General features: G+C 46.0%; 1 protein-coding gene across 3 annotated transcripts in view; it reads right to left on the bottom strand.

The window, feature by feature from the left end:
- Positions 1-26,301, bottom strand: part of DUS2 (dihydrouridine synthase 2) — a 507,948-nt gene that overhangs the window by 419,547 nt on the left and 62,100 nt on the right. The gene's annotated exons all lie outside the window — the stretch shown is intronic.

The raw sequence follows: 26,301 nt of genomic DNA, 5'->3' as shown, positions 1-26,301 counted from the left end.
ACATGTTTGATATTGAAGGAACGGTTAGACAACGTTTGACAGATGTGGCGCCAACCCTAACTCTGAAAATTTCATTAAAAACAGCGGTTGAATTGAGTGCTCGAGGATAAAACAGTTTTGAGTTTCGAGTGGTATTGTGTGCCATGACGTGACATGTAGTGTAGTTGAATTATGTGGTATGGTGTTATTTTATGTTTCCTACATTTGATATGATATAGCGCAAAACCAGTCATCCTGGTAGGACTCTCGTCGCTAGGCTAAATACAGACAGCAACAAAAACTGAGCTACCCCAATCGACTAGAATAGCTATTTTCTCAAAAGCTTTTTGATCTTTCCTAATTCCCAGCATAATCAGATATACAAAGATAGTTTACTCCAGTGGAAGGGAGCGAGTTAGGAGAACGGTCTCCCGCAGTGCGAATTAGCAGAAATGAAAAAAAGCTTTGTCTTTAGATCTTAGCTGTCTGGTTGGTTTGTGCTGTCTGAGCTTGTTTTACAGGTAAGATGGCGCATTCCCATTTAATGACTTAATATGCAAGACAACATAACTTAAAGATGAGCATTTTGCTGATAGGTAACCAGTGCAAGGAGTTCAGATTGGAGCAGAAGAGGATCTGGATGGATGATTGCAAACCAGTTTGGCTGCCGTGTTCTGTACCACTTGTTGTTTGGACAGCAAAGTCGCATTTGCAGCCACCAATAAGGCTCTGTCATAGTTCAAATGACTTGTGCTTAAGGCTTGCACAAGAGTTTTTCTGGAAGCTGGAGGGAGCCAAGGAAAACCTTTTTTCAATAATCACATGTTGGCAAAGAAGGTTCCACGAATAGAAGATACATGCACTTTCATAGAGAGAGGGGGATCCAACTTTACACCCAGGATTTTTTGCTACTTGCTTTGGGAACGAGGTTGTCCTCAATTCAGAGGGCCACCAACCTGGCTTCCACAGGTCTGAGCTTTGTGAACTATAAGTATCTCTGTTTTTCTCCATTCAAATGAAGACAGTTACTAGACATACAGGAAGCTATCTTCCTCATACAAACAGAGAAGCAAGATTTAACCACTTCTAGGTCCTGACCAAAAGAGATGACCAGTTGTCTATCATCGGCATATGAAATAGCTTCAAAACCACACGCCTTGAAAAACAGTGCAAGAGGGGAACATAGACATTAAATATCGTAGGCATAAGTGTGGATCCCTGTGCTACCCCTTGGTCAACTGGCATGGTGCAAGATTTAAAGGGGTTCAAAGAATTGCTTTGGGTACAATCTTTTAGAACAGGGGTCTCCAACCTTTTCTGGAGTGAGAGCGACTTCTGATCAGTGAAAATCCTTATAAGCTACTGAAGGCCAAGCCACTGGCGCAATATTATCCAACACCCGCACGCGCAGTTTCATTGATTATGCCAAAAGTCTAGCGAAACAAAGACTATGGTTTGAACAAAATACTTTGACTTAGAGCACTCTGAAAGGGCAGCCATGTATGTCAGTGACAGCGTGGTGTTTGGGGATGTATAAACATATGTGCGTATGAATGGGATATATGTGTATGGTTGAATGAGTCTGTCATATGTACTTGTGGCAAAGGACATAACGTATGCCATATGTGGCATTGTTACATACATAACACAAACATATAGCCATTTTTTCATGGGAGAAATTTAAAGTACAGAAAAATGTTCTGCAAAAAAATTTCAGGGTATGGAACATTCTGTCCTTTAAATTTCTCGTACATCAAAAAATGACTATATTAGTTATAAATATGACACTGTGTCCACCAGCCACTGGGAGCAAGATGCCTGCTGTGCGTAAATGCCCTGTAGACATAGTGCCATATTTAGAACAAAAAAATACATAAAATGTGTTTAAATAAGAGGAATTTAAATTGAAGAAATGTGCTTCATAAAATATTAAGATGTAATTGGCTTAATTGAAAGCGGAGAAAAACATGGACTCAGTGCTTCGTAGAAATATTTGTATCCATTTTAAATTTCTCCCATTTGAAAACAATGCCAGTGTTTTTCAGTTATAAATATGGGATGTCTACTGGACACTGGGAGCAAGAGGCCTGCTGCTTGTAATTCAACACGTTGAAATGGAATAAAATGAAAACAAGCAGTTAACGTAATCATCAAGTTAACTATTCAATTCAATTTTCTCCCATTTACAAGCATTCAGAAACAAAATTACGTTCTGATGAATAGTTCATTTTTAATCCTTCCCTTCCACTCCGTGAATAAAGGGATACCTTGGGAATGGATGAGGAATTTTTATGTACACGTTATTTTTATGTACACGTTACGTTCCCCTATACAATAATATACAAAGAGCTCCCTAGAACACGGTTGAGCCCACCCTGACTTATAGGGGTCGGGTGAACCCGATGATGGAGCATGCCACTATTAGAGTGGGTGAGGGTTACTTATAAAAAATGTTTTTTTTTCCGTTTTCCCACCTCCTATTGAGGTGGTGTATAGGCGTGGCCCGGAAGCACAACCTTCTATTAGTTTGTCTCTTCAAGCAAAGGGATACCTTTATGTTTATTGTGTAATGTAGATATATGCCACATTAAGAAGAGCCTTTGTAAGAGAATAAAGAACAAAAAGTCTTAAATAGTTTGTGGAGTGTGAAAGGTTATTATTTACTGTATACGTACAAAAAAACTAACAGCTATTTTAAATAGTGATTTGGAGGCATACTTCGGATAATCAACATTGTCTCTTTAGTCTCTGGTGTGCAGGTCTTCAATGGGATAAAAGAGTACCATTTAATTTCACTAAAATGTACATTCGAGCTCTGCTTAAGTATTTCTCTTGGAGGGAGGAAAATGTAAATTAAGTGTGGCTCATTTAGGCTACACTTAACTGTTTATGTAATTTTTATACCCAAATACCAAATAGCTCAAGTTATAAAGAAGATTTAGTCTCATAAAATCTCTACATAAAATACATTAATATTGCATATTGTGGTTAAGTTAACGAGCTCACTATTTAGAAACATCGCCTGATCAGTTATTAACCGCATCGCTGCGGCGGCTATTCCGCCGCAGCGCTAAGGGGACGGGGCGGCCGCGCGGCGGCCGCATGCTGATGATGGAACCGCTCCATCATCAGCCGCGGTTGGGCTGTGCTCATGACGGAGCGGTTCCGTCATGGCCCCGCCCGCTCAATAGAACGCGCCGCGCAGGCGCGGCGGCCGGGCCATGACGGAACCGCTCCGTCATCAGCACAGCCCAACCACAGCTGATGACGGAGCGGTTCAGTCATCAGCATGGAAAGGGTTAATTGTACTACTTCATAAAATACCGATGTACAAAAACAGAGAATATTGCTCCCACTTTTCATCACTCAATATGACAAGAATGAAAATAAGCATTGCCAATACCAATAGGTCTCAATTTTCATAAACATTTAATGGAAAAAAACAAATAGGTCAGGCTTTTTGTTATGGAAGGTTTATGGTAATAGCTGGTGACTATGTGTGTTGTCCCCAAGTGCCCTAAAAAGAAAATACCATACTGTATTAAACTCTTGGTTTACAACAATATTGGAGGAATGAAACTGCTGAGTTGATGACGCAATTCAAAAGACTAACAGAATTGTGTAGAGGATTTATATACAATGGTCAAAGAAGATTAAAACAATGAAGAAAACGATTGTATTCCCCTGTGGGGCAATCCACAGTTACTATCAGTGCTTACGTGTCCATTATGAAAGGTGGAAAAAAGCAATATGGATATGAAACGTGGATCACGTACTAGATAGAAATGGTGTAATTCGTTTTTAGGAATTAAAACAAAGGCATGAAATAGAATTTCGGGGTAGGGTTTTCAAAAAGCTAAAGATATGTAGTTATTTTTCAACTTCAAAAAGAAAACAACAGCCTTGTGTGATGCTATAATTCGATGCCGCACTGGCAGGTATTAGACTGTGAAAACGTACAGAAAACTGAAGAATTCTGATCATACCACAACCCACTCCAAGTGCGAAGAGAATTCAGAAACCTAAATTTCGGCCTGAGAATGGCAAGATATAAATGCCACCATACAACTCCTTCCACTTAGCATTAAGCTGTGACAAATGAAATAACTTTTTTCAATTTACATTTAGACTGTACAATACGCCTGAGCAATTACATAAAATTACAACTGAAATAACCAATCTCTGCATTAGATGTCTAACGCTCATGGGGAGTGGACTTTCCTCAGGTCATTGACACCAAGGAACGTAATAGTTAAAAAGTGGAGGTTTAAAGATCCACCAACCAGGCATAAGTAGATAATTAAAATAAATGGACTTCGAGGGATTGTACTTCCTTCGAATTGGTTAGCCCTGAGTTACAAGAGGGCCTGGGGAAAGTACAAAGTTTGCATCAGAACTTTGTGAAGAAAAAAAGGAAAACTACGCTTAAATGAAAGAAACACAACACATTACAGGCAGATCGATCTGCTTGGACTTATTATCAATGTACAAATGTTCTGTTTAATATTTTTTCTTTTTGTGGGTATTGAAATAAAAGTCTCTCTATAGCCATCCACTTAAAAAAATAAAAAAGGATATACAGGCAAAAGTATTGCGATTTTTGTGGTTGACATTCATTTGTTGTGTCAAAATCTAGCAGTTCAAGCATACCACAAAATCATTTTTATATGATGGTAAACAGAGAATAGCCCGTAAGTGTATTTCTTAAAGAGAATATAATTTCAGGAAGGATATATGCTGGAGGTATACTAGAGCAGATGTTTAAATAACAACCCTATTTGCCCACGTAGGCCAGAGTAGGTAGGTATCAATGTAACAACTGTCCCTTGGGATTCATTCAAAAGTGGTACCTTCTTATGTGTCTTAACAGGAACCCAGATTTACTCAAACATATTCATCTGACCATAATTAATTACAAGTAAGACAAAACACAGGACTGACATAGTTTACATCTTGTAATCTTTTGACTCAAATCAAGTGTAACAATCAACAAAATATGGGATCGCAGTAGGGATCACAGTGTAGGAGACGCAGTGCTCCAATGGTGATTATATTTACACAGAAGATAGATAAAAGCGGTACAATTCTCAATGGTTGTATACATAGATTGAAAAAATGAATAACCAGGTTTGCATATGTCAGTGTGGAATCCCTTGAAGTTAAATTACATGCAACAACCCAGATGGAGGGTTCGTCGACGTTTTGACCCCGTTTGACTGTTACGGTGTCTTAAGGAGGTAGTCATCTGACAACCAGGCTTATCCCAGTCAGATGTTTCAGTGCCGGGGTGCATTCTTTTAGAACCAGTGCCAATCTTCTTCATACCAAAAGCGGCATAGTTGGACCCATACAGTTCAAACCAGTACCAGTATCGAAGCAAAATGTCTCAAATTGTCATTTCAATTTAAGATAGCATATTATGCCTTCTCTCGCAAACAAAATGTCTGCTTAGCTTTTCTCTTTCACAATGCTTGCCCCCGAATGAAAAGAAGTGCCTGGCTGAAGGTCATCTCTCTGCAACGCTCCCAAATCATCCCTCGACTGAGGCTGGTTGTCCCTGCAACCCGGCATGACCGCTGGCTTAATAGTTCTTATGTAAAGTCCCTACCAGCTATGGTCAGATACCTAGGTTTTTATAGTATCTGATGCAGTTGTTATTGCATGTTTATTGAATTAAAATGAGACAAAACAAGTATTGCGAGAAATGCATAATCTCGATCTCCAATTAGAGAATCTGCCCCAATAAATAAAACAATCGAAACATGCAGCCTTCACTGTAAGCTTCCATATTCTTATGGAGTAACCATAATGAAACACAATAAGGTCTAAAACTTCACACTTCGTAACAGAAAGGGGTAAATGTCATCTGCAAGCAAGCACATGATAAAAACAGAAAAGGTCTCAAAGGGACTTATCACAGTGTTCACAACACTTCGAGGTGGGACGATTTACTACTAATGCAGAAAACTTTACACAGCATAAATTTGAGACTCTAGTGTTAAATAATGATGCAGTGCAGTCCCTAATAGGCTTATTAAAAACATAAACTATAGAGCTAACAGAGAAAAATGAATGCATTTCCTCTCTGGTAAAAGGCGTAGTAGAAAACTCCCAGGAGGGTGATTTACAGGAAACTCAAAGAAATCCAGTTTATGTTTTTTAAATATGCCAGTAATGGTTGAAAATGGGGAGATTGTTTTTCTATGTTTTTTCTTCTTCTCCTCAAAGAGAGGGCTCACTCGCACCAGTGACAATTTTATAACAGATGCAAAGAAAAGAAAATCTGTCACCAATTCAAAGAGGATGAAAGGCAAAATGAATCCTTTAAGGGGGAAGGGGGAGGGGGGAAGGGGGAGGGGGGGGGAGGAGAGAGAGAGAGCGAGAGAGAGAGCGAGAGAGAGAGAGAGAGCGAGAGAGCGAGAGAGAGAGAGAGCGAGAGAGCGAGAGAGCGAGAGAGCGAGAGAGCGAGAGAGCGAGAGAGCGAGAGAGCGAGAGAGCGAGAGAGCGAGAGAGCGAGAGAGAGAGAGAGAGAGAGAGAGAGAGAGAGAGAGAGCGAGAGAGCGAGAGAGCGAGAGAGAGAGAGAGAGAGAGAGAGAGAGAGAGAGAGAGAGAGATCTAACTAGAGAACAACCATCAGTAGTAAGGATTAAACTCTTAGATCAAGTAGAATGCCAATCAAATAAAAAGAGGTCATCAACAACAAACGGTGTGGAAGCACTTGGGGAAGAAAGGGAAAAGTAGAAGTGAAGGAGGAGTTGGTCATAAGAGTGAACTGAAAAAAAGGATTCAGTTCAACAAATCATACCCTGCAAATAAAGGAATAGATGAAAATTTGGTGATAAGATCTCAGAAAGAATTAGAAAGGAATCAGACTTTGTGGATGCATGTTGATATGTTCACAGAGGGGAAAAATAGCAAAAAATTGAAACTAATGAAAGGGGAAGCCTGGTACAGGTCTTTTATCAATGTGCCACTCTAATATCAGTTTAATCAGAGAATATGAAAAAGGTGTTTTCTGTAATTAACATAGATGATAGGGAATGACCAAGATTCTCTTCTGCCCTCAGCTAGTAAGGGAATTGATGTATAATGCATTGTCGATTAAATGCATGCAGGGGGACTTGTGCTAGAGTCTTACCATAAAGTGTTTTATCCTGAGACACGCCACACTTTATATCTTAAAATTTGACTGGGGGTTTTCCCTACTAGAATATATATGTCTACATTTTCATCAAATGCACTTGTTAGCAATCATTGTGACTTCGGGTTTGGGAAGTGTAAAACTCTGGGGCATGTTTTTATTACATTGTACTAAAACTATATACCTGCGCAGTAAGTGGCTGTTGCCCCTTTTCACACCATTCTAGATTCGGACTATGAAAGATATAATCGCACTTTGTTTTAGAACAGAGTTTCCACTCACTTATGAGACGGTAGCCCACAATTTATGTGCTGCCTGGATTCCAAGAGGAAGGCTATAAAATAGATCTGGAGCTGCGATTATCCATGTTATACCAGGCACCTGCTAATAGTATCTTATTGCATTTTCCTGTGATGAACTATGATGTATGTAATTGCATTTGTGTTATAACTTTTCATAGGCTCTCCTCCGCAGTAAGCCCTTTTAACTCTGTACTTCTTAATCTCTTTTTCAATGGATTAATCTGTCTTATTGTTGAATGCATTTGTTATGGCTGTTGCTGAAAACAAAACAATTGATTGAATAATTGATTGATTGATATCAATGGAATAAAAATAATTCCTAATACTGAAACGGACAAAAAGCAAATAAAAACATTTTTAAAGCACTGTGCTGCTTTAACATAAGCTCAAATTAATAGACAACTTTAATGGCATTATGGAATCTTTTTCAAAAAGACTCGTGTTAATGGGTGACTATAGCGCATGAATGCATCCACAAACTGAATATCAAATGAAAATTATTTATTATCAGCTTATCATATCCACTCTGATTTCTTTCCAGATCGCACAACATCAAAGTCTGACTGAAATACGCCAACAACCCTGAGAAATTGTGGGGTCTGGTATGCTTGAATGGCCCAACTTCAACAAACTTTCCACTTTCTCACACATTCACCTTCGGAATAAAACAATGTCCAATTAATTATGTTTTTTTAAAGTTCTTTTTACTATTTTTAGAGAGAGAAACTGTCACCTAAAAAAGGGGTTCTGGTGCTAAACTAAACACAGACCCATCCAGACATGTAAGAACTTAAGAGGTTATAGAGTCAGGTCTTTAAGGCTTTCCTAAAGGAATAGAGATGCTAATAGAACAGACAGTCCAGCATACTGTTCTATAGACAAGGCACCTCTACAGAAAATGATATACCACCAAGACAAACATTCTAAAATGTAGGAACTTTGAGCAAATTGGCATTAACAGAGCCTAATGATCTAGTTGGAAGATAGAGTTGAAGCTTATGTCAAAGCCGAAGGGATGCAATGTGATGAAAACCTCTATGTTCTATGCACAGTGGTTTAAACTTTATACTCTTGGCCCAGGGAAGCCAGTAATGAGAATCTAGGCTGGTCAGGTAGAGGAAAAGGGTGGCCAGGATAGAGCCAGTTTCGCAGCCACTGCTTGAATGTGATGGAGACGTGCAAAATATCTAGGTCCACCTCAAAATAAGACATTGTCATAGTCCAGTCTGCTTAAAACAATAATTTGCACCACAAGCGGTCACAGATGCATTGGCAGCAGAGGTAGAATTTTACGGAGTATCCTTGTTGCCCTAAAACAAGTGGAGGATAGTTTATTAACATGAGTGGAGAGCGATAGATCATTATCCATATCAAACACCCAGATTTCGAACAGCTGACACTGTAATCAGATCTGAGATATCCTCCAGAGGTCAATATCTTGTTGCCAAAGGTTTCAAAAGAGACCTTGAACGACAAATCATTACCTCAGTCATGTCTCCATTAAACTTAAGGGAGTTAGCTTCAAGCAACTGCGGGACATCTTGCATCCATTCATGGAAAGCTGCCACTGGAGAATGTGAGGCATAATCCAAAGTGAGGATTAGTTGAGTGTCGCCAGCATAGTTCACAAATTTTAGGCCATAAACACTAAAAAGCCTAGCCAGTGGCCTTAAATATACATTAAATAATGTTGGGATTAGTGAAGAGCCCTGGGGCACTCATCATTTAAGTGCTTTAAAAGCAGAGTAAAAGTAGGGCCCAATTAACTCACAGTGTTCTTTTTTCCGAAAAAGAAGCCAGCCATTGCAAAGCTTTCCCTTTCACTTCTATTTCTGACAGCCTGGTAAGCAGCATGTTGGACAAAGCGTCCTTAGGGAAATGACCCCCAAACTTTCCGCTTTTTCCACCTAGTCTTTGCGAACTCTATGTAACCTTAGGAAACTGGTCACCTTTACCCTGAATGGCAGAGAGAAGGTGCTCGCACCCGCCTCGCCCGCATTGGGCTAGGGGTGTGTATATAATAGGGTTTACATGAAGTACCTCTGTGTGCCCTGTAAACAGGTACACCACATACCCAGGACGGGTACGGTACTGGCTAGTGGTGGGACATAGCACTGAGTGTGACACCCAACAAATTGCCCTCAACCCTATATCAGGTCGGCCATGACAGGTCTGTGAGGTGACATTGCACCCTTGCCTAGGCTGGCATCTCTTACGCCTCAGCCAACCCTGAGGGGGCCGTCCCATACCATGAGGGAACACCCTAAGGAGAAGTCCTGACAGGCCCCGGGGGGGGGTTGGAAGGATGAAGGCCAGGTGGGCACATATGGACAGGCACTGAGGAACCCCTGCATGGGGTTCCCCTGCCTTAAGAGTTCAGCTCTAGCAATGGATACTTCTTGGGTGTTGCATATTCTCTGGCGTGGCCTCTGGGCCGAGCGCACATCCTCACTGTCAAGGCTTTTTGGAAGTACGTGTGTCTTCCTTCACAGATTAGGAAGAGGTTCTGACACTCTGTTCTCGAACATGGGCTGGTCTGCCAAAACAGATTGAGGTGTGCACACTGGCCCTGATGCTGTTTCAGATATGTGGTCTGCCTGTAGTGGCAGGCTGAAGGATGCGCATGGCACCTATGCCATTCTGGATAGGAGCCTGGCATGCCCTCGCAGGCTGATGAACGTATACCTGTACCCCTGGTTTTCTAGACTCCGGCAGGCCTATGCCTTTGCTCTTGCATCCATTGTGCTTGCAGAAAGATGACAGGTACGCCATCGCTGGCCGGCTGTGCGCAATTGCACCCGTAAGGGGGTCCAACCATGTCCAGCTGGTCCGAGCATATTGGAAATCGCGCACTTACACCGAAGGTGCTAAGGCCTGGTTAAGCAATGAGCCCGGCTTGTCCTTGCCATTCCACCCTTACTATCCATGTTAGGAAGTAACGCCGATTCCATGTTCTGAAACACGGACCGATCCGTCATTGCAGACTGGTGGGTGCGCACTGGTATCTATCATAAGTAAACCCCATGGGCAGCGTGCCAGTGTACGCTTCTGTGAGTATGCATCCCCACCTATGATTTCGAGGGCCGCCTGCCAACGCAGGCTTGTGCATGCGCATAGACACACGTATTAGTTAAACCTGTGTACGGTGTGCTACGCAGACTCGGGTGGGTGCACTTGCACCACTGGTGCTGGAAACTATGTGTCCCTCCTGCCATTGCAAGCTGGTGTGCGCAATAGAGCACATGGGCCCACGTAGTGAGGAATAACTATGTGTGTTTTCATTACCTACGAGGCTGCTCTTCCCATAGGTTAGCCCGGGGAAGTGGTTGACATTACTTTGAACTGCAATAGTGGATTCCAGTGGAGCAGGCAAATGAAGTTTCATTTCAATGGACTCGTAGTGCCAAACCCTTTCGATTGGCAAAGGAGGTTTTAGCATGACTCGCTTCTAAATGCAACTTATAGAATAGGGACATTTCACGGGGACCGCACTGTCTGGCTCCAGTGGACACCAGGGGTCGGGGGAGCACATCAGTGTATTTCCCAATCGACAGCCATAAACTATGGGCATCCTACAGGAACATCATTTGAGAGCCTAATAGAATAGATTGAAGATAGAGGTTGTGACACTTAGCCTCTAAGGGCTGGATCATGGCCCCACTAAAGATTAAGATCTGCACTCCACAGCCCCATGGCAGGCAGGCCTACAATTTAGGGGAGACGTCTGGGGTTCAAAGGGAAAACCCCTGCTCGCGCTATATAAAACTTTATAAATAAATAGACCACCAGAATTTTAAAGGCACATGACAGTATAACTACGGGTGCCATCCTTCTTCAAAGGATGAGACAAGCTTGTGGGGACGTGGGACTGGAGAACCTGGACTGGGTGGTGCACATTGTCAGAGGACTCTATTGTGCACATAGAGGATAACTGTCATCGATGCTGGCCTCAGCCAAGAACCTGTTCAAGTGTGGCACCCTGAAGTGTGCTCTCCAAGGGCCCGACTGCAAGCCTCCTGTTCTTTAGGACATCTCAGGGACATCAAATATCTTCCGCAATGGACCTACACCATCTTCTAGTGACATGTGGAGAGCAGTGCCCTTTCAAGTGGCCACCTCAGCTACTGAATCTCAACTGATAGCATGGTGCGATCGTGGAACTAAGGCATGTGTCTGGAGACCAGACTGTCTAGTGCGGAGCCCCAGAAATCATGCCCGCATCTAAGACGGGTTGTTCCTGTACTGCTGGGACCCCGACACTCATAAGAGTCTAGTTGGTGTTGAGCGGATTCACCGGTTGCTGGAAACCGCTTGGCCTGTTTCATTGATCTCAATTCATCCCTTTCGTACGACACGCCGACTGCATGCTCATTACATGCGGTGTCCGAGCTGTGAGGTGCGATCCTCGGAGGTGGGGTGTATTCTACCTCATGTGGCTCTGGTGAACTTGCGTAGTGTGCGACCGGACTGGTCTAGTGCAGCTGTATCATCGTGCACTGGACATGGTGCATCCTATCCAGGGAGGAACGGAATTGCAACTTTTTGCTGCATCAGACTGAAATTGCCAAATTGCCTGGTGCAATCCAACTCAACGTGCACCAGTCACTGTACCTCCTTACCAGGGAGGCATAAATTTGCCACTCACCATGTTTGAAATCTACAGTGAGTGGTGCGACTCATCCCAACGAGCACCAAGTGCTGTGCCCAGATTGCCTGGGAATTAGCTGGATCATCATTTACTGATCAGGGCGTTCATCCTATTGAGAGGTTCTCCTGTGTTATTCCCCATTCATCTATTATTCCCTTGTTGGCCCTCATCGTGGAGGACCAACTGCCCTCTCCACACCTGGCACCTCCTGAAGACATTTAGGCGTCAGGTAGTAGCAAGAGAGACTAACTGGGTTGAAGACATGCCTCTGAGACAGTTCGAAAGCGGGTAAAGAGACTGCCTGACTCCTTTTTGTTTTAAGACCTGTGGGCGAACTTCCCGAGTGGCTGCTAACCTCTCCCCAGTTTACATCTACCTCCTAATGAAAACGGTTACATATTCATACCTGCTTCCAGAGGACCCAGACAGTGTGACTTGGGCCACGTGTGGCCAAGTTTCCAGGAGGCGAAGTTGGTTATCTTCCATCCGGGGGTAGGGGACAATCGGTGTGAACTAGTGGGTGGCGGGAGGCTTGGGCCACAGAGTCTGCAGAGGGTGAACCATTGATCTGCTGGGTACCAGTGGTACTGCATTAGGGTGCGGAGTATGTTTGTGCGTGTAAGAGCATGCTGTACGGACTTGCCGATACCTGTTGCACCACAAAGTGGTGTGGAGTGAGTGTGGGTGAATGGGAGTGATTGTGTGTGGCCCACCTATGATTCACAACACTGGTAGGCGGTGCCACATTATACACTGATTGGTGCCAAAAGCACAATACCTTCTGGCATTAGGTTTTCCCATGTGGGTTCGGCTAGCGGGTTTGCTAAAAAGTGTTCTATTTTTGTGTATGTATGTATTTTTATACTGTGCACTGCATAAGGGTGCTCTCTCCTAATTGGTGGCGAGGTTATATCAGAATTGTCCACAGTGTGCATAGTAGTGACACCATAAGAATACGAATGGGCCTAGTACTGCTAACAATATTTCCAAATGTGTTTTAATCCCCAAAAGTCTATGATGGTCATGTTATAATGACTGAATATACGTGTTAAAATACAAATGTTTTTACATATATCCTGTGTGAAGTCTCCTATGTGACGCTCAGTGTATTGAATGCGAGTGGCTGCTGTGCCTTTAATTTACACATTGCCTTTGTAGTGAGCCTGACTGCTCAGAGCCAAACTAACAAATGGTTGAGCACTATATATACAGGGAGTGTAATCACCTGCTCTAGATGGAGGCAAGAGTTCTGCATGACAGGGGACATCCCTTCAGCCAAACAGACACTGCTGGTTTCAACACAGCACATAATGATTGACAGTGACAAATTCAGCAGATAGATTGAGTAGTGCCAAAACTACTTGATGACCCTCGTCTTCCTGCCAAACATAGATCATCTCATGCAGTAAACAAGGATCCTTCCAGTCCATGGTGAGGGTAAAACCCGAACTGAGCTCCATCTATTAAGTTGTGTTCTTCCAGGAAACGAGCAAGTGTATTGTTGACATACTTTTCCAGAACTTTACTGGGAAAAAGTAGAAGAGCAATAGACCTAAAATTGCTGAGAACTGCCGGATCGGCCAGCGGCATTTTCCATAAAGGAAGCACTAATGCATTTTTCCACTCTAAAGGCACATTGGCTGTCTGCAGGGACTGATTACAGATGTCAGCTAACGCTCATGTGATAGGTGGATAACATTTTCCAGAGTCTAGGGGGTAAAGGATCCAACTGACAGCCAGATGAAACGGAGCTGGCAATGTTAAGAAATTCACTTTCTGATAGAAGATCTAGATTGTCCAGTATTGCTGATACAGTGTCTGCCTTAGAAGAGGATAGGTTAATTTCCATTGCCAGAACTCATGTAGATGAGGGGTTTGAGTCAGAAGAGAAAGCTGTGAAAATGTCTCCGATCTTATTCTCGTAACAGCTTGCTAGGCCACGTATAATGATTGGGAGGGAGTAGCTTTATGTTGAAGACTGAGCGGGTTAGACAGATTAAGCGCGGTAGAAAAAGTGAATCGGGCAGGATTTCAGTATCGTTTAGTATTTCAGATTAATTTTAGAAATCAAAGTCTGTCAAATGGATAGTAGCAACCACCATCCTTTACGAATGCAGCTGCAACTTGAGATAATCAGGTTGAACCAAAAGGTATTTTTAGTACAGTATGAATGCCCTAGACGGACAAGGGTAACGCCTTCTCTGGTACAGACATGATCTAGCCGCAGATTAATTACCTTTACAATTCCCAGGCGTCAAGATTTTTCTTCGAGTAATACCCCTGCCCACGCGTAGGTGGTGTCGGTTGGCTCCGCGTGACGTCAGCGCCGTAGTGACGTCCGCATCATCTATATACGCACCACCGCGGCACGCTGACATCAGTTACTTTTCACGACTTTCCACAGCAGAAGCGCAGAGCCAGGAAATGCACGGACAATGGTGTGTTTTAACAGCTAGGGCCCTGAAAGGGATCAGCCTGACCTTAGAGACCTGTCTGCAGTTCAGGGAGGGCGAGTGGATCGGTAAGGAATCTGCTGCTAGTTCATGTCTCCATCAGATAAGGTGTTACAGAAGGTAAGTAACTTGTCCATCTGATAGAGACATCTAGCCGCAGATTCCTTACCTTTGAATAGATACCCAAGCAATACCATCCCCGGAGGAGGGAATGCTGATGAGTTTAGACCAGAAAGCCCTGCATGACAGAACAGCCAAAGAGGCCTTCCCTGCAGACCTGACTGTCGAGGTAGTAATGCTTGGTAAACGTGCAGAGGGATGCCCACATTGCTGCCTGATAAATGTTGAGGACTGGACCTCCACGTTGCAACGCTGGGGTAGCAGCCTTCGCTCTGGTGAAATGAGGTCTTAAGCCTTCAGGAAGCTGTTTCTTTGCAAGAGTGAAGCAAATCTTGATGCAGAGGATGACCCATCATGAGGCTGTCCTCTTCTACACTGCACAACCTTTCTTTGCTCCAAGTAACCCACAATCAGTTGGTTGTCCAACCAGAATTCTTTAGTGCGGTCAAGGTAGAACAACAGCGCTCTTTAAGGATCCAGGCAGTGGAGTCGCTCCTCTTCCTTAGAGGGATGCGGCAGAGCATAGAAAGTGGGCAAAGTGAAAGACTGCCCCACTTGAAATGGTGTTACCACTTTCAGAAGGAATGAGGCCCTAGTGGGAAGCTCCAACTTGTCAGGAATTATTGCCAGGTAGGGAGGCTTGGATGACTGTTGGACTTGGCCCTTCTGGCCGGTTCACCCCTAAACTTTTTGCTTTGTAATGATGACCTGGTGATAGTGATTTTTGGCTTCTGCGCACTTTACCACTGTGTCCCAGGGTAAAGTGCGTGCGTGTAGTGAGGTTGGCCTGCCCTCCCATAGGAATGCATGGGGAATGTAGGTGTCCACATTAGTTCCTGATGCGTGGGGAGTGCAGGTGCGAGTTTGGTATGTGCGGACTCGTGTGATTAAATGCTGCGCAGTGATGTATGCGGTGTGATTGTGTCTAGTGTGGAAGTGCCACTTCTAGAAGTTGGCATGCTTGTGTAATTTGTGTCTGGCGTGTGATTGGCTGGAGCTGGCTGGTGAGCCTGGCTCCAGGAGGCAGGATGGGTCTGCCCCGGTGGTGAGTGTTGAGATTAGCATGCTGATGGCTGGGGAGGAGTGCACCTGGGACTTGAATAGGGCTGGGCTTTCCCCACACAATGCTGGCTCCACCCCCTGTGGTGCGACTGATGACCCTAGCCTGACTAGTGAATAGGAAGAGTGGCAGAGCACAACAGAGTGCTCCAAAACCAGCTGCAACTGGTTTTTCCCCTCACCCTGAAGCCAGACAAAGGGATTTACTGTATAAAAAGGGGCTGTGTCCCCTTGCAAAAGGTTCTCTGCTCCTGACCTGAAGAGGGGGGCCTGCTGCTGCTGGCGCCAGGAGGACCGCCACTAGGACTGCCTTCCTGACTGGAGGGCCCAGTGAGCTGGCCCCTGGGCCCAGCCCATTGCCCCCTTGCCTTTCTAAGGCTTTTTGCTTGACTTTTGGGACATTAGCGCTTGGGAGCGGTTTGCTTTTATTCCTTTATCCCCGCAGCGCCCGGGAGTGCTGGAATTATCCCCCTAGCGCTTGGAAGAGCTCTCTTTTGACCTTGCGCAGGTGCCCACCCTGCGACTTGACCGGGTGCCAGCTTTCGTGTCCCAACGGGAGCCCACCCCGCCAGGGACACTGCCATAATTAAATTCTAATTTAATTATATCGGGGGCTATCCCCGCAATTGTGCGCTTCGTGAGGGAGCCTACCCCTCCTCTTTTCTGAAGCACCGCTGCAAGTGCCTGAAGGGAGCCGCCGCGCTGCCCGCGGTGACCCGGAAGTGCTCTCGACTGAACCGGAAGTCGACGGGAGCACACCCTGCGCTCCGGTGGAGGGAGAAGACGAGCTGGCGAGACCAGGAGGACCGAGCCCGCCCGCCCGAGTGATGCTACTGCGCAGGAGGCGCCGCAGTAGAGGAGAACCCCGGAGTACAGCCGGGGAAGCGGAGCAGAGTCCCGCCCAGCCGAACCCCGAGACGAGCACCGTCACCGAGGGAAGACAACCGGTGAGTGCCGAGGGGTCCGGGAGTGTAAGCGCCTTAGCCGTTAGGCCAACTCCTCTCGCCCTTGCCTCTAACAATGTATTTTTAATGCCTATGAGGTTGTTTGCCATAGAAGAGTGATGCTAGTGAGGTCATGGCGCCCTGCGTGATATTTACCTAAGGTGTTTTAGGATTACGTAGGTGGTGTTTACCTGTTACCAGTGAGTACTGGTTGCGTGCTACATGTGCTAATTTTGGTACTACAGTTATGATATGTTCTACGTGCTAGTTCTAAAAGTGATTACTCCTGACAGCGGTCCAGGTGGCCCTGTCCTATGTAAATAATCCTCTCTACATTTCTGCCCGTGCCCATGGCACCTTGTAAAGTATATGTTTATTATCTAATGTTTGTGGTATAATACAAAGACTATTTTTTATATATACCCTTGTGTGGAGTTTCCTTTGTGGTGGGCCTTGGGTGTTGTTGCTAGGTGAGCGCGCAAACGCTTTACACATCGCCTCTGAGATAAGCCTGACTGTTTGTGCCAAGCTACCAAGGGGGTGAGCAGGGGTTATCTTGGCGGGTAACTTCCTTGCCCTGACTAGAGTGGTGGTTTTTGCCTGGCTTTGGCGCAAGCCTCAGCCAACCAGAAATTCCCATTTCTAACAATGACGAAGCCTGCAATTCGCTCACCCTCCTGGCGGATGTGATTGTTACTAAAAAGGCTGCTTTGAGGTAAGCAGCCGGAGGTGGCAACTGTGCAGAGGTTCAAATAAAGCGCACATTAGGAAGGGGAGAACCAAATTAAGGTTGCACTGAGGCATAATGAACGGGGAAGGAGGGAACAGATCTACAAGTCCCTTGCGGAACCTATTTACAATGGGAGATTGAAATAATGAGGGTTGATCTGGCAGCCCCAGAAAGGCAGACTGGGCTGAAAGGTACCATTTCAGAGTGCCCAGAGCAGAGCCCTGCTGGGTTGGGGTTAGGGTTAAAATAAAAAGCAAAACATCAGAAAGAAAAGCAGAAAGAGGGTCAATAGAGTTTTCTGTACAATATATTACAAATTTGTTCCATTTGCAGGCGTAGATTATCTTGGTGAAGGGCTGCCTGGCTGCCAAAATAGCATTACAGGGAGTCAAGTATGACTTTGGCACGTTGATAGCAAACCCCAGCGAATGCAGGAGTTCTGCTGTAGTCTGGAGGAGGGAGACGACAGCCTGGGGCGAGCCTGCCTTCAACAACCAGTCGTCGAGATAATAGAAGGCTGATACCCCTAATCTGCGCAGATGAGCTGTGACCACCGCCATCACTTTGGTGATCACCCGAGGCTCGCTGGTAAGGCCAAAGAGGAGCACTGTGGACTGAAAATGCTGGTGGCCTACCGTAAACTGCAGGTAGCATCGATGAGCAGGCAGGACGGGAGTGTGGAAATAAGGGTCCTGTAAATCCAATGCTACCATCCAAAGTCTCCCGGGTCCAGGGCAGACAAGACCTGAGCTAAAGTAAGAATCTTGAACTTTTCCATTTTGAGGAAGTAGTTGAAGGCTTATAGATCTAGGATAGGATGAAGGCCCTTATCCTTTTTGGGACAAGAAAGTAGCGGGAATAACAACCACCACCTACTTCAGGCACCGGAACCCTCTCTATGGCTCCCTTGGCCAAGAGAGCCATGACTTCCTCCTGAAGCGAAATAAGATGATCCTCCTTCAGCCAGTGGTAAGATGGTGGCATGGAGGGTGGTGGAGGCAGACTAGAAGGGGAGACAGTAGCTCTTTCCGACTATCTGGAGGACCTACCTGTCTGATGTGATGGTCCGCCAGTGGTGGAGGTGATGGCTGATCCTGCCAAGAACTGGACGCCCATGATCGAGAATGGCAAGACTTGGAGTGCTTGTAGGCTGAGGCTGTTGGGGGTGGAGGGGGGGGGGGGGGGGGGGGGGGGGCGGTGGACTAACCCGACCTCTGGCCGCCTGACCCACGGGGTCGGAATGAGCTGCATCATGAGCCACACAAAGTTGAGGCACTTTGGCTCTTGTGGCTGGAATAGGGCTGGCAAGGCTGAAAGCTCCTTCCGTAGCTACGAAAGAGGAGAAAGCCAGGCTGTGGACGTGTCGCCACTGAGAGGCCCAAGGACTTGCCCTTGGCCATAACCCACGAGTACTTCATGCGCTCCAGCACTATGTCTGCCTTGTCTCTGAACAGAGTGGTGCCATCAGAGGGCATGTCCGTGAGAGAGGCCTAGACATCGCCCAAAAAGCCAGAAGTCTCAACCGGACATGGCGTCAAACAGCCACAGTTGATGAAATCACTCTGCCAAGCAAGACGGTCGTGTCGAGACCACAACGGATGGCAAACTTTGCTGCATCTTTCCCGTCTGACACTGCTTGGGAAAGTATGGCCTGGGCCTCTTCTGGACCTGTGGCAGCACTTGTGCAACCGTTTCCCACAGGGAGTGGGAATAATGGCCCAATAGGCATGCAGTGTTCACAGACTGCAATACAAAGCTGGTGAAAGAAAAATTGTTCTTAGCCCAACCATCCAGCCTCTTGGATTCCCTGTTCTGAAGAGGTGACACCAGGCTGCAGGACCTCCATCAAGATATTAGTTATGAACACCACAGAAGGGAGCTGAAAGTCCAGGGCCTCATACCACCATAGCAAATGACACTCCCTCCTCCGTAGCCAAGGTAGAAAAAAGCATGCCAGAATCAGGAGAGGTTTCCAGTCCACTGACCTAACCAAATTTCTCATACCAGTCCATTTCCTGGTGAGGCTGGTCTTCTAAAGGGTCCAGCAAACCCCTTCCAATCTTCTCCTACTCCTAGCCCCATAGAATATGACCTAGGACCTGGAATTTCTATAGGCACCAGTATCGGCGTCGGTCAACGCAGTACTGGCTTGTCCTGGATCCGAATGGGGCTGGCCACTGGGGGGCACCAGTGGTGCCAGGAGCATCGGCGTCGAGCCTGGCGCTGGGGATGGTTGTGAAGCCATGATCATATCCATTCCAGCATCTGTAGTAGGGAATTGGGCCGGACCCACCAGTCCGGAACCTGATGGAACCCCCTCCAACCCCACAGGGAAATCTCGGAGTGCCTCATAGAACTCTCAGAGTTGTGCGGGGGTCGCTCTGGCTCCCTGAAAATCAGAGAGGCGCAGAGCCGACCCAGTTATGGGTTCTAAAGAACAAGGCCTTGAATGCCAAGACCTCTCTGTCACGTTGGCTGACGGATGGGGAGAAGTCATAGAATGCTTTGATTTCTTGTGCTTCTTGCACCTCTTACCTGAGAGTCCCAATAATTTGGAGGGGGATGAAGAGGACTTGCGACTCTTGGAATGGCACACGGATCTTCCTCTCGACAGCGACCGTAAATGAGATCTTCTCGGAGTCACGCGCCATGGACCCAACTGGTGGGCTGCAAGTAGCTTTAAGAACTGCTCCCTCAAAGTCTTCCGAGCCATGGCCCAACAGTCAGAGCAGAACTTCGAGCCGTGGACATGCTCTAGGCACCACAGGAGGGGGTCCGTCACCGACATGGTGTGGTGACAGACGCTACACGGTTTCAACCCAGAAGTCTTCCTAGACATGATGGAAAAAAACTATACATCAAAAAGGGGACGACAAAAGTCTAAAAAACACGTCAAAAAGTGACAGAAGGTAGCTCTCTTCACAGATCAGTGCTTGACTGGTGCGGAAAGAAAAGAACGGACGTCAATGCACCATGGTGGTGCCTATATAGGTGACGCGGAAGTCACTATGGGACAGACGTCACGCAGATCTGACCGGTGCACCAGGGTATTTTTCGAAGAAAAATCTTCCGGGTTCAGTCTGACGCCTGGGAAATTCAAAGGTAAGGAATCTGCGGCTAGATCAGATGATTAGTAATAAAAGGCTTGATTAGTAATAAAAGACTTGCCAACCTATAAGTGAATGTGAAGGTTTACAAGTCTGAGTTGAAGTATAGCAGTATAAATAGTTGGTATATGCAAGTGGTCATTGAGGCGGTAAAAATGCTTGACGATAAAGTGTAAGAAGGCTGAAAGATGTAAATGATTTACAATAGCAGATTGTGTTCTTCAACACCACACTCAGTATCTGTGCCTAATGCGCTCTTCAAATCCACTGAACGGAACTGGGTTAGTGATTGAGGGTGGGACGGGTGTAAACCCTACTGAAGCAAAAACCAAAATCCCTGACAGGGTGAATCACAAATGTCACTAAATTAACTTATGCTTGACCCTCTTAGAGGCAATGTGTAAAGTATTTATGCAGCACACACACCATAATAAAGTGAAAACACAACAAAAGAAATCCCACAAAAATTTAGAATACAGAAACAAATAATAAAATGATACCAAAAAGAATTAAACCCAATCACTAGAACTGGATTTGTGCATTTAGTATGTTTTAATTAATTATCTAGAGTCACAAGATGAAAGCACCAATTGTGTGTATCAACGTATATCTGGTTGCAGAAGACCGAGAAAATGTTACAAAATGAAGACGACCATGATTGAGTGCGGGTCGGATACACATGGTGTTAGAGTTCAGCGGGGCAAGGCAGCATGTGTGTCCAAGGAGTTGTCATCGCCGATGAGAACTGGACGAGGTCACAGCGAAGCCATTGACAATGGCTGTAAAAGGCTCTGAACTGGAGTAGCTAGATTTTCAAGCCGAGGAAACTGCAGTCATCAATGGGCAACCTGCCGCCATCGAGCCCAGTGAAGATCTTACCTTCGGACTTAGACAACTTTTTGAAAGTCAAAACCTACAGTGGGATTAAGCTGCAAGCTGTAGCCAAAGATGGCTCAACAAGGCCGGATATCGTTTAGTGGGAGCTACAGCAGTCAGGCCGACTGGTGTTGTGCCTTGGGTGGGTCGGCAGGCAGGGAAGTCCGGGTCCTCTGTTGGCTCTTCTGGCACTTTTTGGAAAAAACGTTTTTAAGCCAAAAAGTTTAGGTTTAGGCAGCAGCAGCTCCTCTAACATCACTTTAACGGCTTCAGGACCTTGAAGGCACCCTTGGGGAGGTTAGCACTAACTACAGCAGAAGTCAGGTACAGGGTTTTAAGCTCTCTGGAGCTTGTTATGTCTCTGTGGCTCACACAGGAGGCCAGTCAACTAGGCCTTGAGTCACTCGGGTAGTCCTGGGTTCAAACAACAAGGCAGGCCTAAAATAGCAGGGCAGTCCTCTGGGGAGCAAAGTAGGCCTCAAGTGGCAGAGCAGTCCTCTGGGGGTACAAATAGTCATTCTGAAGTTTTCCACAGGTCCAGGAGTGCACTGAAGAGTTGTTAAGGGTTCGGTGTGTATACCTGGTGCCAGTCTTTGAAGTGGGGAACTCTTCTAGGCTACCTTCACATCTGCTTCTGGAAAGTTCTTCCTTCCTCTGCCAAGGCTTTAATATTTCTGCTGTGACAAAAGATTAGTATCAGGTTCCTTTATGTATGTGGTGGAGGCACCACTGTGACGCTTAAGTGGGGCAGGGAATTGCTTAGTACCCCAGGCGTCCTGGCAGGAATGTCCCTCCTGCAACACTTAGTCGCCTTTATCACACTGTCTGGGAGGAATACACAAACCTCAACAGCAGAGCAATTTTCAGTCATGTGACCCAGGACACTGGCATCATGCACTAAAGGGTTAGGACAGCAAAATGCCAACTTTCTAAAAGTACCTTTTTCAGAATTGTGACTTAAAATTCAATTTTACCATTAACAAGGATTTTAAATTACAATTCAGTTGAGTCCAAACATGACATTTCTACCTGCTCCCAATCATTATTAGGAAGAACTTCCCACTGGTGATACAGCAGACGCGAGTCGACGACCAAGGCCGTTTTGCGGCACTGACATATCAGTGGGAAGGGCGGTTGTTTAATTTTGTCTCTGTGTACATTCCACCTGCCCTCCACACGCAAGCCCACTCCGCTCTCCCAAAGTTCTTACTGGCACTGCCTGCTGCGACACTACTGATAGGGGGCGATTTTAATGATATACTTGATGGCACAATAGACAGATTTACTATAAGATCAGAGGTGCAGGGTGGGCGACGTCTTCTTGGTCTGATTGACGCCCTGGGACTCACAGATAGTTGGAGGTACAAGCATCCTAATGAGAAACAATACACTTTCTACTCCGGGGTCCATAACTGTCTTACACGCATTGATTACTTCTTGATGTCTGCAGACGGCTTGCAGGGAATAGAAGAAGTGACTATTCGCCCTAGGGGCATATCAGACCACTCTCAACTGATGCTAAAATATACGCATCACCAGACTAACTAGAGACGTATGTTCCCGGTTCATGCTGGCTTCCTTCAGGTGGCACTCCTTATGAAAGCCCTCGCAAACACTACCAACCAGTTTTTCCATGAAAATACTGTCTCGGTAGACTCGCCCAGCATGCTCTGGGAGGCCTATAAAGTAGTCCTTCATGGGCAATCGATCGCTTCAATCTCGGGTCGCAAACGGGGGCAGCAGGCGGAGTTAGATAGCCTTGAAGTGGAGCTTGCCACTGCAGTAGCTGAGCAGGCGGCACACCCATCACTGAGAGCCGCCAGTGAGGTTCACCTTAAGCAAACTGCATATGTGGCTTACCAAAGGGAAATGGCGAAGGGCAAACTCCAAGCAACTCGGCATAGGATATACGAGATGGGGGATAAAGCGGGGAAGATGCTAGCTTGGCTAGACAGAAAAGAAAGAGCGAATAGAGTCATTGCATAACTGGAGTCGCCCACAGGCTCCATGGTCTCTGATCCTAATGGTATAGTTAACATTCTGGCCGACCATTATGAAAAAGTATATGCTCCCCGGGCGTCGTATACGACTGAGGAAGCTTATGACTACATTAAGGATCTAGCGATCCCAAAACTTTCCCCTGAAGCGGCGCTCCTGTTGGAGGCAGACATTACCACTGATGAAATTCAGGCGGCAATCTTTTCACTGGCATCTGGCAAGGCGTTGGGACCCAACGGACTCCCAGTTGAATTGTATAAAAAAAACAGTGCAGACAACGGACCCCTTCTTACTGAACATGTTTTGTGATAGTCTCAAGGCAGGGGAGCTACCGAGGGACCAGCGGCTTGCCACAATTGTCGCACTCCATAAGCCCGGCAGGCCGGAAACGGACTGCGCTTCCTACCGCCCAATCTCTCTAATAAACGCGGAACCTAAGATCCTAGCCAAACTACTGGCATTGTGGCCGACTCCACACCTCTCTTCCTTAGTGAACCCGGACCAGTCGGGATTCATGCCGCATCGCAGCACGGCCCTCAACCTACGTCGGCTCTACGCAGTCCTAGCGCGTACAGCATACATCCAGGAACCTGCAGTCATCCATTCCCTGGACGCCACTATGGCATTCGATACAGTGGAATGGCCCTACCTGTTGGCAGTGCTCCACCACATGGGCTTCGGTCCGAAGTTCTGTGCCTGGATTTGCCTGCTATACAATAAACCCATGGCGCATGTTGCTGCCAATGGGCACATCTCGCGAACCTTCCCTCTTGGCCGGGGCACGAGGCAGGGATGTCCATTGTCCCCGTTGCTTTTTACGCTGATCTTGGAACCGCTTGCGATCTGGATCAGATGGGAACCCTCCATCAAGGGACTTTGTTGGAACGATGTGTGGGAGGACCACATATCCCTATATGCGGATGATATCCTGTTGTACCTCACTTCCCCCAAAAAATCTATTCTTGAATTATTGAGCGTATGCGAGAAGTTCGGCAGGGTGTCAGGTTGAAGGATTAATTGGTCCAAGTCCATCCTTTATGTTCTCGCGGGCCCCCCACCTGTCCTACCTGTGAGCTGCCCCTTGCGAACTACTGCGAAAGCATTTAAGCACCTGGGTATGTGCATTACGCCGGACCCAAATGAATTTTACGCCTTAAATCTCCGCCCCTTCTGGAGCGGTTTAAGTGCGACGTTAAGGTTTGGCAGGATCTCCCTCTCACACTTTTAGGCAAGGCGGCATTATACAAAATGATGGCACTCCCGCGCTTTCTATATGTGCTGGAAAACACCCCGTTTCCAGTCCCTGTATCGTATTTCAAATCTATAGCTGCAGCCGTTTCCAGTCTACTGTGGGGCGGGAGGCCACCGCGTATCGCACAAGACAAGTTAACGAGAGGCTGGTATGATGGGGGATAGCCCTTCCAAATGTTGAGCTATATTACTAGGCAGCCCATCTCAAGCAGATTAATTTTTGGCTGAACACCCCGCAGACCGAACCGTCATACTTTGCTGATAGACAGGGTTTAGAGTGTAGGGGGCTGTTAGGAAATCTTTACAGCCGTTGTGTGCCCCCAGACCTGATTGGCCCGACGCACAACTCTGTACAGCTTTGGTACAAAGCAAATAGGCATCTTAAATGTTCTGGGACTATCACGCAAATGACACCGTTGTGGGACTCATACAGGTTAGGCCTTCTTCGTAATAGTAAAGGGTTCCAGGTCTGGGACACCATAGGCATTTCTGTGGTGGGTGACCTCTGGAAGAAGGGAAAGGTGGTAGATTTCTCCTACCTGCAAACACAATATGAGATGGCGCAGATGGAGAAGTTCAGATACTTTCAAATTAGGCATGCGCTCCAGTCGGCTATACCGACAGGTACCGTCTTACAGGAATCCGCTCCTCTCGAGGACAGACTCCTGACGGAACATATGCTGGATAAGGCCACTTCCTTGACCTACCGGAAACTGATCAACAACCTCCCGGACAAGACGTCCACACTGAAACAGAACTGGTCCAGGGATGTAGGCACTTTTGAGGAATCAGAGTGGGAGGAGGCCCTCTCCTCCCCCCCAAGAAACAGCAATACCCTCCAGGTTAAAACTGGTTCAACTTAAAATACTACATCGTACGTACTACACCAGACTGACACTACACAAGATAGGGAAAGCTTCACATAAATATTGTCTAAGAAACTGCGGGGAGGAGGGAACGTTCTTTCATACCATCTGGGACTGTAGACACATAGCGACATATTGGACAGCGGTAATGCGTACACTTTCTCAAACTATAGATGTTTCCTTGTTGCCGGAGCCACGTCGCTGTTTACTGAATGTATGGGAACCCAATGATCTAGACCACCGGCAACAGGACTGGGTGATGTTGGGCAAGTTGGTGGCGAAGCGTGACATCGCCATGTTGTGGGGTTCAGCAGTACTGCCAACACTCAGAAAATGGTGCAGGGATATGGATGAGGCGATGGTGGCGGAGAAAGTGGTATTTGTTCACCGTGGATGCCCCAGGAAATGGGAAAAAATCTGGGGGGCCTGGAACAAATTTCGAGGTTATGTTTGTGAGCCGCCAGGCATTGAGGAAGAGGTAATAGAGACTGAATATACAGAAATGTTGCAAAGTTATTGTGTCAATGCGATTGCTTATATATGTATCCTAAAACTGGACGAAGTTGCGTTGTGTCCGCTATATCCACACTACATGCTGCGTCAATTGTATGTACCATTGCCCTGAATGTTCTGTTACTTAAAAATAAAAACATTTTTTTTTTTAAATTGTGAAATTGAATATATCTTTTCAAGGTGGTGGGGTGTATTAGAATAAGTCGATTACTTACTGAATTATGTTTAATGGTCTTAATAAACTTATATTTGACTTTGTAATTCTTCATAGAATTAAAAGGGAGCGTTCTTGTGTTCTAGATGAACTTTTCTCT

This window comes from Lissotriton helveticus, chromosome 12 (assembly GCF_964261635.1).
Source record: "Lissotriton helveticus chromosome 12, aLisHel1.1, whole genome shotgun sequence".
NCBI lineage: Eukaryota > Metazoa > Chordata > Amphibia > Caudata > Salamandridae > Lissotriton > Lissotriton helveticus.
Note: the sequence above shows the minus strand (reverse complement) of the source record. Positions and strands in the feature narration are given on the sequence as shown.